The sequence below is a fragment of the Dermacentor silvarum genome, chromosome 10 (genome assembly GCF_013339745.2).
Source record: "Dermacentor silvarum isolate Dsil-2018 chromosome 10, BIME_Dsil_1.4, whole genome shotgun sequence".
Lineage (NCBI taxonomy): Eukaryota > Metazoa > Arthropoda > Arachnida > Ixodida > Ixodidae > Dermacentor > Dermacentor silvarum.
This window is the reverse complement of record NC_051163.1, coordinates 81,863,076-81,877,647: the sequence shown is the minus strand read 5'-3', so window position 1 is coordinate 81,877,647 and position 14,572 is coordinate 81,863,076. Positions and strand designations below refer to the sequence as shown.

The following is a 14,572-nucleotide window of genomic DNA, read 5'->3' as shown; positions in this document are numbered from 1 at the left end:
ATGATGCAAGTGTATACCTCCAGCAAATGAGAAAATTGTTTTTGTTCATGTGAAATAAGTCTATACCAAGTTCTACATTACAACATGGCTAACTGAAATCAGATATAGCATTTGAAATGGGCAGAAATCAATGCACTAAGCGGACATACACCACACTGAACTTGCTGTGTGTGCACATTTCCTCCTTGTGTAACTGTCTTCTACACTGCTTCACCTTCGTGTCAGTCAGTTTGCCATGTTGCATTTGAGTTCTGTACATGACGTGTACAAAGCATACATACAAATTTGTGCTCAAAAAGCAACAAGCCACCTGAATCTGAAACAAACTGCGTGTTTATTGTGCTTTGCTGAAAAAACTTGCAAGATAAGACACCAGAAATGGGCTGACTAGAAGAAGGATTGGTTGAGAATCGGAATGACTGGTTGCTTGCGATGCCTCCTGCTTTGCTTAAAAGGAAAAATACACCAATCAATTAAGATCTATTATAGTATTAAATCTCGGTTACAAGAGATCTGTCACAAGAGACACTCTGTTATGAGAGACATCTGAAAATGGTTTGGTTGGTTTTCCTAACATGCCATGTATACAACATTGCATACAAGAGATATGGGTACAGAGAGACTCGGTTACGAAGGGCAACTTTTTTATGTGCCTAGAGCAAATTCTTCACTATTTATAAGAGACACAAACCGAGACACGCTCACGTAACGCGGCTAACGTCGTACGATCGATATGCGCTGCAATTTTCACTCCCTTGGCTCGATTTTGTTCTATTCCGCAGCGGCTGTCATTCCTTCCATGGTTGAGACTACCAATTTCACTGAATTTTCTGCATATGCTTCTATAACCGTCGTGCTCAACACCGACTTTGTGACAGAGTACCATTGAGTTGGATTTCTGTCACAGCGTATACGGTGCTGTCGCTTTGTATGCTGGTAATCAAACTCCGGAGACATAGACATGTTTCCATGAGACAGCTCTGTTCGCATCAAAGATGAATTTAAACACACTTTGGTGCTCATGTATAATAAAGTGGTCTAGTCCGACTCCTCAGTGTTTTTAGAATTTTGGTTACAACAGACCTTGGTAACAAGAGACACGTTTCCCGAGTCCTTGGGTGCCTCTTGTAACAAGGTTTACTGTACCACCATCATCACCGTTTTTAGTCAGATACATCAACAATAAATGATTTCCAAGTCACAAATGTAACCACTAGTGCTCTAAAAAAATGTCATACTCTGCCTTGTGGTATATGTTCTTAGCCTTATAACATGAACAACTTCAGACGAAATCTACCCCAGTTATTTGATGATCACTTGGAACAGGCAAAACCTCATGTGCACATTGACAGTCAGAGATTACCATTTTCTGCATGTAGGTAGAGCTACCACGACCCCCACCATACTGCGGCCATAGGCTTTCAACTTTCACTGCTCTAATAGAAAACCTTGCAGATTCCACTGTTTTCCCCAAAACAATGAAGCACTCTTAAAACGAGCTCAAAACCACTCTGTTGTACAATTCCGATGCAAAACAACCAAGCCAGAGGTACTGTCCAGATGACCAGCTTATCAATTGGCAACAATATGAAGAAAGCATGCCTTGCAATACAACATGTTGGCCTTTCAGCCTCTTAAAGATTTCGTTTTGTCGTTTTTGTGATGAAAGTATCAATGTGCAATATACCTTTTTACTTAAGCAATGACAATTGAACGTTATGAGTCGGCAGTGCGTCACATACTATCTCCACCCCCTAAAAAGTTATAATTATAAGACACACCATCCAAGTCAATCCACATAAGTCGCTGTGTTCCCCAAAAAATTTGCCGGTTTTTTTTTTGTCAATCTGTGCTTTTCGTAAGTAGCCTGTAGCACTTTCGCCAACGTTAAATGAACCTGCAACAAGTACAACTGGACCCCCATATGTGGCAGCTACAGGCAGTACCGTTTCTTCTGTTCCTTCCCTGACAGGCAACCCCAGAAGCCAAACAAATAATGCCACCTGTCGTTCCAGACAGCATTACTTGGGTGAGGTGCTTAATTTGGGAATTAGCCCCCTCTCCTAAGAAATTTTAAAGTAAAGCTCAAACTAAGAGCAATGCCCAAATATGAGCGCTTCTCGTGGATTTGAGAGTCAACGAGGACAGAGCTATTTGCCCAAATGTCTGCGACTTCAATGGCAACAGGATGGCCAAATTCCAGTGCTGTTAATAGATGCAGAGAAAAACACACTGAACTTAAAATATGTGCAATGTTGTGTTTTCAAAGTTTTACTTCTTCATATCGTAGCAGGGATACTCCGTGGTAATTAGTTGGAATTCATGCTATTTGCCTGCAGTCTGTGCCAAAATATTCTTAGAGCCATAAGCCACAACACTTTTTCTTTGGGATTAATCAAAATGCGGACTCGGCAAATCCAGAAAAATGCTTCCAATTGAAGAGGTGCTTCTATATTTTATTTTCAAAGACAATTCTTTTTCTTGGGAAACTAACGATGAGGGTAGCTATAGGGGCTTGTTTGATATGGCATCTTTTATTTGTTGCAGCGCAAGGCTGAACAACAGGTACAACAGAAAGGCACATTTGACATGCCACAGTGTTAACTTCCAACAACAGATTATTTCCCGTTCTCGTCACTATATATACCCTCAAAACGTCATACAACACAGTGTAAAGGCTCGGTAAACATGAACTAAAGAAAACCGGAACCACACGCATGCAGTTTTTTTAGCCACACAGATTGACACATTTACACAGTTTAACGTGAACAAAGATAATCAAGCTCTTTCGAGGATAATGAAATTGAAGGCTTATTGATGCATGCGTCACCAAATCTTGATATGTTTCTAGTGTCTATGGTTAAGCGCATTATCTTGCACCTGCTTCTATTCATAACTGCTTTCTTGAATCTAGGTTTGCACTTGCATCTTTGGCAATGAAGGGCAAGAAAACAGTCAGCAGCCAGGGTATTTAATTTGTTATTGTGTTCTCATAGCCTGTCATTTATACATCTAACAGTTTGGCCAATGTAGGACCCCCACACCCAGAGGAATGCAGTATACAACACACGCGATATAATCAATGAATTTGCTTTATGTTCCTTCTCGCATGCAGTATCCGAAATTCTTTCTGGCCTTGACTTCCTACACAGGCTCATTATTTCGTAGGCGTCGAAAAAACAACATTGATGTCACTCCTTCCAGCAATCTTTAATCTGTGGGAGAAACTATGTTGTAGGGGCATGGCAGCAATCTTTTTCTTTATGTCGGTACTTGTACCATATACCTGCTCAGAACCTTTTTGCTGTGCCTTTTTAAGCAGTCCTGCTGCGACTGACACTGAGCACGTGGCTCGGGTAAACAAAGCCGCTTAAACATGAGACTTGCCGCAGAAGCAATCGTGCATTAGGTGCAGGATAGCCATGTGACGGGAAGTTTGGATTCCTTCACATTAATTTTGTGCTCACCGATAACAAAACCTGCTGGGGTTAAGAACCTAGGGCAAGTAAGCCACTTTTACCATTTCATTCCGTGCATACAAAACTTGAAGAGGGGGAATCATGAAGGTGTGTTTCAGTGAAGCGCTCAAGAAGCCATGCCGGCACCTAATGCACAATAGCTTCAGATGGCAAGTCTCACGTTTAAGCGGCGCTGGTTACCCGAGCCAAGTGAAAAAAGGTTCCGAGCAAGGTGATGGTACAAACACCGACATAAAGAAAGAAGCTTGCTGTCATCCCCTACATACATAGTTTCTCCCACCGAATAAAGATTGCTGGAAGGTGTGATATAAACATTGTTTTTTCGGCTCCTAATAAATTGGGGAGCCTGTGTAGGAAGACAACGCCAGAAAGAATTGCGGATACTGCATGCGAAAAGGAACATAAAAACAAATCCATTGATTGCATCATGTGTGTTGTATACGACATTCCTTTGAGTGTGGACAGTCCTACATTGGTCAAACTGGTAGATGTATAAATGACAGGCTACGAGAACACAATAACAAAGTAAATACCTGGCTGCTGATGGTTTTCTTGCCCTTCATTGCCAAAGATGCAAGTGCAAACCTAGATTAAAAAAACAGTTATCATGAGTAGAAGCAGGTGGAAGATGATGCGATCTTTGTTCGCGTTAAACGTCTACATGTCTGTCAATCTGTGTGGCTAAAAAACTGCATGCAAGTGGTTCCCGTTTTTTTTAGTTCATGTTTACCGAGCTTTACACGTGTTGTATGACGTTTTGAGGGTATATATAGTGATGAGAATTGGAAACAAATCTGTTGTTGAACGTTAATGCTGGCTGTGCGTCAAATTTGCCTTTCTGTTGTCCTTGTCGTTCAACTTGCGCTACAACAAAATAGAAGATATCATTGATTTCATTGTAGTCAGGCTCGGGCACAAAATAAAATTTGTTCACCAAAATTAAGTGGTCACCAGGCATGTCTAGTTGAATTTATCTGAACATGCTCTACTGTCGGTGGTGAAGATGTTGCCAGTTTAAAGGGCTGCAAGGCACTAGTTATGTTTTCTAGGGCAAGAAGGCAACAGAGTATGTAACCTAAGGCAAGTAGTCACAGGAATCCTGGATCGTATAGAAGAAAATTTAGAAAATAATAATTGGTTGGAACATATATGTCACACACTTCTGAGTCACCAAGCGCTTGTCTTTGTCTCTCTTTCTTGTGCCTGTGTATTTTTATTGCGCTAAGTTACTTGTTCATTTATGCACTATGATGATGAACTTGTTTTGGAAACTTCAAATGTGTACCTGACATTTGACTCTCTTTTGCATGTAAGTAAACATTATGAACTTGTCGCTGTGAACATTCATCTCCATTTGCTGTACACTTGTGATATAGGGTTAACAGTATTTGAAGGTTTGTGCATTAAGGCAGGAGAGCAGCACTTGCTGGATGGCTCATCAATTAATTTGCAGAAAAATGCAGCAGTGTGCAACGATTGCATCACTAATGACCTTGAAAATCTTGTTAGTTATTCATTTGTAAACACCTGTTGTCAAACAGCCTGCTGACTAAAGGTCTGAACACATTATACACAATTATAGCAGGTACTACTACACGAAAGAAAACCTGTAATAGAACCTACCAAATACAGTATCAGTGTAGTGGCAGGTCAAATGGCTCCTCAATGCTTGTGTCCTTCCTGGGAGAAGGAAAGAAATGTTAAGCTTACACTGACAGCACCAAACCACACAAACGTAACTGCCACAGAACATGAGGAGTTGTAACTAGATACAGTCAACCTGCTTAACCATCTCATAGACATTCAACGACAGAATGTACCTTCATGGAGCCTCTAATCTATGAAATTCATGCTGTAATACAAACATACTAGCAGACAGAATCAAAATTGCATGCATGGAAATTCTCAGGAAAACTACATTTCCTAGCTACCACAGTCCACTCCTTGTGAAGTACAAGTGACAGTCTAAGCTACAATCAGAAGGTGGAAAATTCGGGATCATTTCTAGTAACAACTAACCATATCTCTACCTGTACTCAGCAATACAAAGGTGAATCACAAGTACTATACTGATAAAGAAAACTTCAGAACTGCTGCTAAGTGAGTGCTATAAATAAATGATTTCGAATTTATCTTCATGTAAGATTAGGCGTGTTAACTTTCTTTACATTACATGAAAGACTGGTCAGAAAAATATTGCATTCAGTCAATATTGTGATTTGCAAAACAGTAGTAAGAGGTTAAGGTTGGAGACCCTCAGGTGGTATGTTACGATGTTTCGAGAAATTGTTTCAAGGAGCCTCTTTCCTTAACCCTTTCACATGCCAATTAGTTGTGGTGATTGAAAACTTAGCTTCACCGCATTTCTTACATCTTCATATTCATAAAATGCTTACAGAAGTACAATAGATTAGGAGTTTTCAGTTCTTTAGTGAGTTTGTCAAGTTTATGGAATGTGCACTCCATGCAAAAACTTAGTGCAAGTACATCAGATTTGCAAACATCAACTATTTGATGTCTACCAGGCTTGAATAGCACCTATGCAGCCATTCGAAAATTATGACTGGTGCAACACACTGTGAAAAACGATGAAAGAAGTGACATACATACAATTACATACACCAAGCAAAGTACCCAACCATCTACCTTCATACTTCCTTTACTAAAACAATTTGCCTGTGTAATTCAAACATGCAGCACTATTTCAATTAGAAGAGTTTGAAGATGTACGGGACACATTTTAAATATCCTTACTTTAATCAATGACATTGCTATTAATGCACTATCTTGGTGTATTGAATTGTGTGCATAGCGTCAGAAAGGATTAATCATATTCATGTAATCTTTACTGAAACTCAAGGCATAATACTCATATTTGTTTACAGTTTTGTGATGAGACAACACGACAGATGCGGGAGTTAAAAAAGCATCTTTATAAAATGCTGTAGAAAGCAAGTTGAAGCAAGTTTCTACAACCTCTCGCAATACCGAGCTATTTCCCATGAGTGTTCTAACAGTTCCTTGTAACATGATGCACTGTTTTCACAGACATAGCTTGAATCGTTGTATCTCAAGTTTTGGAAGCAACTTATGAATTGCTATAACAAGCAGATTTGAAGCCCCTACCCAGACTGCACAGCCACTTTAACACCACGTGTAATGAATTATGTCATCCATATGGCACAGTTTCCGATTATATTCCCAAGCATGAATCTTATAATTGCAAGTTATGTAAGAGTGTACCTATGCGATTACTTGGGGACAGCACGAAAAGACGGGAGAAGGCTAGACAACATGAATGCAGGAAAAGAATTTTGTTTACAGACAAACATATATATACTAGGCTTGTTGTCCTGCGTAGTTGCAGCTGCTAGATAGCGGGATAATGTAAACAACAACCGCACAGTTGATGAACTGCTGTTCTGCCTTTTGCTACACTTTGCGTCAAGGCTCGGTCCGAGTCACCCTTTTCGCACAATGTACCCCGATTGCTCGACGTGAAAAATAAAAGAAAAGTGCCAGCTTTCCCAACAGTCTCTTTCACACTATGACTGACCTTGTGAATATGATATAACAGTAGCCACCACACTTTAAGGAAATGTTAGACATGGGTTCAGAAGCTCTCCTCCACTTGGTGATGCCTCGATTTCTTGAGGACGCCTTTTGGTGATCCTGTGATGAACTTCACAGCGAAAGAGTGTGCCGATGCGGAAGGCAGAATACCCTCCTCCAAACATGGGGCATAGCTCCAGCATACATAACACTAACCAAAGAAAACCCTGCGGTCCAGAAATGGAAGATCACTGTCTAGTGGTAGTTTTTCCCCGTACGTGAACTCATCTAGCACTGCAGAGAAGACAGGGAGAAAATCACTCTACCCATTTAGTAGCCTTACTTCACCTAATATAGAGGAGAAAGTTGCCAATGAAGCAAAATAACTTTACTACACTGGTGCCCACAATAGCTAGTGTTTTACGGTTACCTGACAGTGTTTTTGTCTGTGAGAAGCTGCCAAGCAAGGCTACTCAAGGAGTTCAGCCATTTTTTAATGTCTCCTCCACAGTGCCAGGTGTGCTCATGGAAGTAAAACTGCTGGAAGGCAAGCTCCAATATCTGGCTTGAAGGTTTTCTGTGGTGAGCATTGTGCTGGATCTATGCCCCACACTCAAAAGTGTCTTGGCCTTTCCTATTAGCGCACTTGAACACTGAAGCGTGTTGTTGCTACAGGAACAGAAGGGCACTACCACGAAGTGGAGGGGAGCTTCAAGACCCAAGTATGGTTGCTTTTAACAGTGTGTTCGCACTGACTTTCGCCATGCGTTGCCAAGAAGCATTTAACGGAGCTGAACATAGGTGAAGTCTTCAGTCGAAGTACTTCAAGGAAGCCAAGGCCTATCACTGCTATACAATAGGTACACAAAGGAAGCTGTCAATTCAAACAAATTGCTAGGGAGAGTTGGAACTACCTTTTTATTTTCAGGGCCAACAAACTGGTCAGGTACGAAAATGTCAACCGGACCAGGTCAAGACAAGAAGTTTGCATCAAGAAGTATGTGCTGGAGATCATAGGAAGTGCAGTTGGTGCTGTTTACAACATCCTACTGCCCTGCAGCAGCAATTATGTTGGACAAACAGGACGACGACACAAGGACTATCTTAGGAAACACGCACAGACCCTGAAGCAACGTAGCTATTGATGCTGCTTTGTGCAGTTGTATATCAAGTTTTTAGCAATGAAGAATCCTCATGGCACATGTTCAAAACATACAAAACTCGCAGAATAGCCCCCACATATGCTAGTGTGTATACACTTAATCTTCTAGACAAATTGAGGTATTCAGATGAACTGCAAGAGCGTTCTGAACTGGGCTGGTTGGTGCATGTATAGGAAGGAACTGAATGGTGCCATAGACAGGTTAAAGGGAATGTGTTGCTGTGCCCTTCACCTTCACTTCATTCTGGCAGTAGTGCTGTTCATTCCCTTCAAAATATTCATATATTTTGGCCATCTGACCACGTCACACAGCTGTGTGCTGAAGCTATATTTTACCTTGTTATGATACCTTCCAATGTCACACGCAAATCCGTCGAGGCATCTTCACCTATTATAGTAAGCTGAGCAGTGGCTAACAGTGAGCTTAACTGTGGCTACACTTAGTTACCATGAAGCCCATGCATGACAGCGTTAGAGGTCAGTATGCAGGTGTTTTTGCATACTCATAGAGGCAAACTAAACGAAGAATTTTTATTGGTGCATGTTTTATCTGTTGCCTCATATCCCGAAATCTGGTGCTATTAGTGTTTTTTGAACACAACTCATGTGCAACCTAGACAAGTATGAAACAATCCCACTTTCAAGTCGACGTCCTCATGCTGAACCAATTGGTTGCCCCAGGAAGAACAAAACATCATTTATCTTTTGGATGCATCTGCAACAATTATTATACTTGTATAGGCATTGTCATTCAACCAACATTTGCAGTCAATGTCCATTAGGACTGCATATGCATGACTGATATACGATAGAATGGCACAGCTTACCAGAACAAATAGCACAATGCAAGACTGCTTTGCCACTGGTGTTGCAAGCAGGCCCCCATGACTGAGAAACTGAATGCAAGGCGGCACACAGACATCCTTCACTGGTGCAACAGCTGCAAATGAAATACTGATATCAGTTACTTTCTGACCGGTCATCCAAAGCAAAGCACAAACATTTTTATATGCAATTACACTATTGCATATAAGCTCGTCACTGAGTTACTGTTATTGCTGTGAGATAGCTCACAGTATTTTATAAAGAGCTAATGGCCTCGTTTAACTTTTTGCAAAAAAAACTTTATGAAGCACTTTCTATTAGAAAAATGAGCTGACAAAAATTTTGCCCTGCATAACTTACAACACATGCACGCATTTTAGAATTATTGCAATGATGCGTGTAAGCTGAAAATTAGTCTATGCAACTCGAGACAGTAAGTGTGAACCTCCCTTCAACATCAGTGTTGACATATAGTTTGGTTTGTTTTTACACTTGTTAGGAATATATATATAACTTTGGAATGTCCGTAATGCACGTTTGGCCACCACTATTCTATGTCAAGGTTAAGTTAAAAATTACTTTTCGCAAGCATTTGTTTTACAATTACGGCCGCATATGGGCAGAACTTAAGCGGCAATCCTCCCTCCCAGAATACGTGATATGCTGACGTACTCCGTCGGAACGTTAATCGTCAGCCTGGTAGCTGTCAAAAAAAAAAAAAAAAACTACGCGAATACAGATTGCCAGGTAGAAAATAATCCGTTTCCTTTGCAATAACTCTTAACGGGTATCACGCGGACAACTTTCAATTGCGATCGTGCACGATTGCTCGGGCTCTACTACAAACGAAAGGGCACCGTGTGACACCCGTGTTCCCTACCACTGCAGGTGGCACAAGGTTATGGCAGTAAGCACGCTCCACCGTCATTTGATTGTAATGAAGGGGCATGCACATCGAACATGCTCAATGAGGTCTTCATACATGAGCAATCTTCCAATCACGGTCGTGAACACTGCGATTATGCACGCCCAGCCAAGGCACTGCGTCCGAAGCTTATAATAATGGCTAAAAATTTCACTGTGATGCAATGCGTCACCGAATATTGGTAACATAACGTTGCACCGCGTCGAGAGAGATACTAACGGGTACAACGCCTTCACTTAATTTTGGAACGTCGAGCACACCGCACAACACAGTACTAACTGGAATGCTAACGTCCGTAAACCAGCGGCCACATTAGACGACAAAGGAGCTACTAGAGGCGTCAACGCCGCTAATATTGCCTACACGTCTCAGTTGTAGTGAGTATGCATTCAACACAGCAAATGAAACACCCCTTTATCACAGACTCGCAATGTCGCTTTGTCAATCCTCATGGCCAAGGAATCTCGCTAAAGAGCGTGCTCACACAACACAATTGAGCCCATCACCGGCCATCGCGGAGCATTTCGCACGCGCGACGTGCACCAACAACGAAAAAAGGGCACTTAAATCACTTACTTGTGTAACAATCCAGCGCCGATTCCTTCCTATTTAGTGTGAAATTAGAGTGTACTAGAATACTTGGGTAGTGGAAAGAGCGGCGGGCAGCGCGTGAGGCACTTCATGTTAACGCTACCAGGTGGCGCCAGCGGCTCCTAACCGAGCACCAGCAAGCGCTCCAAAGCGGTCAGGCAGCCGCAAGCACGGAAGTTTTCTTTTATTATTACTGCAGTTATGCATAGTACTCGCGCTGCAAATGTCATTGATAGCTTATGAGCGAATTAATCAAAGCAATATGACTTCAGCAGGGCTAAGCTTTCGTCAGATTACCTCCGCTGAGGAGACGGCGCCAAGGCACGAAGTGCGTGAAGCTTCGCGCTTTCACTAAGAAGTCGTCTTAGGAGATCTTGCGTGGAACGGCGACGTCTGCGTCAATTTACTGGCGTGTTAATACGAACAGCCCCTGTGAGATGCATACATCACGTCACGAGTGCACGCTCCGGGCACTTCGTACTCCCGCCAGTTCTCTTATCACAGGCACGCGCCTTTGCGGCACTAACAGACAGCAATTCCAGGTGTTCTGCGCGTTTCTTTTTTCATATTTTGGAGTAAATTTTAAATTAAATCGCGATATCATTATGAGGCACGCCGTAGTGGGGACTCCGGGTTCATTTAGACCACCTGGGGTTCCTTAACGTGCACTCAATGAACGGAACAAGGGTGCTTTTGCATTTCGCCCCCATCGAAATGCGGCCGCCACGGCCGGTATTCGATCCCGCAACCGCGGGCTTAGCAGCGCAGCACCAAAGCCCCTACGCCACCACGGCGGCGTAATGTTTTGTCCCTGGAGTGGCAAACCTCTCCTCTTTTGTTACGGTTTTTATTGTTCCTCAAACACAAGACGAAGCTATCGTTTCATTTAATACAGAAGCATATAAAATGCAAAATTGAAGGAAAAAAAAAACATTTTTTACAGACCAACTGTTTATTTAAATCCATTGGTTCAAGAAATGTGCACCAGGTATAATCACAACGCAATTTGTTCAAAGCTGGTGTGCGTAAACTGTTCACACGAAAGTTTAAAGGAACGGAGTAAGGTTCCCTGAAAACCAAGCAAGCACGCTCATGTGCAGCGGCTTAGCTTTAGGTAGTTAGAAATTTCCAGTTTCTGGCCCCCGGCGCGGTTAAAGGCCCTTACAATGAAGTGCAGACTGGTAGTCGCAAACCGCCGACGTTTCCGAGTGTGGCCTATTTGTTTTTGCGGTGCAAATTTCTATTCCACTGATTTCGTTGGGCTTCGTCTTTCGGGGCTTTAAACACGACAACGTCCGTTCATTTAGCTCACGAATTCTGTGTACCGGCTCTTGCAACCTCATCTCATCTCCCAATTGTTGGCTCATACCCACTACGGGGGATGCCAAGAATCCGGTGATTTCAACTATATATGTTTATTAGAATTTAAACAAAAACTAAATTTGTATAGCAGAAATTAGAAAAATACCATAAAGAATTTTAAGATAAAACAATTTTGACATAAAAAAGGTAAATAATAGGAATAATTTATAATTCTAGAAATCCACCAAGGTACTCTTTTTGTGCCTCTTATGAAATTGTAAACTCCAAGAAAAGCATCCTTGTGGCTGTGTCCCAGTGAAGTCACCCCAAAAAGAGAGAATCGTTGGCGAGGTTAGTCTTTCGAAATGAAATTTCTAAGTGTTTTATCAGTCTTAAAATTCGGTGGCACAACAGAATAACTTCTTGTTGGGCGAGTTGGTGTTTACAGTAGCGCTCCTCTTTCCTTTCCTCTCGTCTTTCGCTGTTGTCTTTTATTTCGAGTTTTGCGCTAATAAGTATCATGTTCGGTGGCACAAGAGGAAAAAAATAAGTGATCAATGAATTCGGGTGCATTGCAAAAAGAACATAGAGGTGACACAGCGAGACCAGACCTGTATAAGTAAAAATTTAAAGGCGGTATATATGGCATCTCAATTTTGTAAAGGAATCTGACACCGATTGTTGTTTTACGGTAAACAAAGATAGTGGAAATCAGAAGAAGGCGTTAAAATAGATTTTGCGATAGCGCAATAAAATATAACGTGTCGGAAACGCGGTAAAAGACGCAGAAACTGCGTCCGCAACCTCACTGACAGCCGCTATTGCGGCCGCGATCTCCTCGGTTTTTTGACGCCAGCGCCACGCGCGGCGGTTACAGAAGTGGCAACAGCTCTCCCATAGGCCGCGCCGCGCGCTCTTTCCACTACCCAAGCTATTCTAGTACACTGTAGTGAAATCACAAATGCGACAGGAACACCACCTCCACCGTCCGCCATTAGCGAGTACTCGTACAGTTGTTTGTGCTGGAGGAATCCAACCCAGCGTGTAGGCGCGATGAAGGGGTGGTAAGCAGCGCCACCGCTCAAACCCTACCTGCTTCTTTTTGTGTGTTTACTATGCTCGCAAGCGAATAATGTTCAAACAGCGTTATCTATGGTGATATATGTAACTGGCAGTGAGAGTAGACAGTGTCTTTTCGTTATATTCTTTGTGTGTTCATTTTTCACTAGTAACATGTTCAGTTGCCCTCCTCATGAAATTACGGACGGCTCTCCGTATTTCAGAAACGGAGCTCACGTCCGTCTTTTTTACGTAGAATCCCGCCGTTTTTCATAAACGGAGCTCACGTCCGTCTTTTTTACGTAGAAACCCGCCGTTTTTCATAAAACAGAATGGTCTACGTAAATTTTACGTAGGTTTTTGCTGTAAAATTACGGAAATTTTTTACAGTGTACCTCGCGCACTACGGAGGACGATTCGCTTCCTCCAAGCTTTCCACCCTTTCGCACGGGCGCCTTTCTGGCTAAACAGCGACTTTTCTTTCAAACATTAACACTTCTATTCCGAAAACGTTCGAGCATTTGGTACAATTATGTAACTGCAGATGTGTGGTCTGCCGAAGCGTACATCATTAAAAGACAAAACAAAGTAATTTATTCATTAATAACTTCAATATTACCGTATAGTACACCGAATGCATGGGAATCTCTGAATGCGCTGCCAGAACTACGAACAGGGGCTGCCAGTGCAGTTCCTGCCTGGCTGTGACGTAGTCTGGGGCACTCTATAAGGTGTCATGCCATACGAAACAACAAAGCGGTCCATATACTAAAGCGACTACGCATACAATAGGAAGGCTGTGCAAAGCTCCAATTGGCGTCATCTATGGGAATAATGAAGTGCACGGCACTCAAAGGTTCTCGTCGAGCCGCCCGTCTATGTCAGAGGTAGTTTCGACGGCGAAGCACGCTTCGCGGAGCCGCCGATGTGCCAGATATCTGCATATGTAAGAGTGACTGCGTTCTCGTTCGATGCCATCTGTTAACAAGTCCCCGGCACAGGCCATGCTCTTCAATTTTAAGAACTTTTAAGCCTAACAAGTTGATTTAAATTCGATCACTAGACATAAAAACAATCGGTGTTCGTCAAAACAGTGCCAGAAGTACATCGTGTTTTTATTATTTGGAAAACATTTAAAAAAAGAAAGCCCGCAAGGTTTTCCCTAATTACGTCGCAAAACACATAAATACCAGTTATAGTTTTAGGATTGTTTTTAAAACACTTGCCGCCAAATTATTCGTTCAATTTAGTTGATTACACCAGCAGTTCCTTCTATCATAAGTAATTGTTCCATTCTCATCTGATTGTAGCGATCTCTGAAAGGGCTAGAACGGTATCAAGATGTGCAATATTGCTAAGCATGTTCGACTCGGAAATTAAGATGTGCGAGAATGGCCACTGATATTCTGTTTAATTCGTTTCACTTTTCTTTGTCGTTGTCTTCGCACTCATCATAGCCGTTGGAGGTGTTTCTTTTTTTGATAAAGCCTCCGAACACAGCTGCCACGCAGGAATAGCAGTCCAGCCCTATTTACAACGCGCTCCCATCTTGAGCTGCCCTGAAGGTGTTGACGACAGCCATGCGAGACGATCCACAATGCCGAGAAGTTTCTGAGAATACTCCTTGTAAATCACTCAAACCAAGTGACTTACGAAAACGACAAACCTTCGGTTTAC

The 14,572-nt window shown here is 42.2% G+C and overlaps 1 long non-coding RNA gene across 2 annotated transcripts in view; it reads right to left on the bottom strand.

Moving 5' to 3' along the window:
* LOC125940760 (uncharacterized) overlaps positions 1–12,827 on the bottom strand; it is a 20,916-nt gene extending 8,089 nt beyond the window's left edge. Inside the window, exons 1-4 of one of the 2 annotated variants that reach the window (XR_007463967.1) lie at positions 12,780–12,827; positions 10,520–10,544; positions 9,021–9,133; positions 5,103–5,159 (exon numbers count right to left, since the gene is read on the bottom strand). This is a non-coding gene — a long non-coding RNA (uncharacterized LOC125940760). Of the gene's footprint in view, positions 1–5,102; positions 5,160–9,020; positions 9,134–10,519; positions 10,565–12,779 lie in introns of those variants that run through there. The other variant, XR_007463966.1, reaches the window with a different exon arrangement.
* Between the last annotated feature and the right edge of the window lie 1,745 nt (positions 12,828–14,572).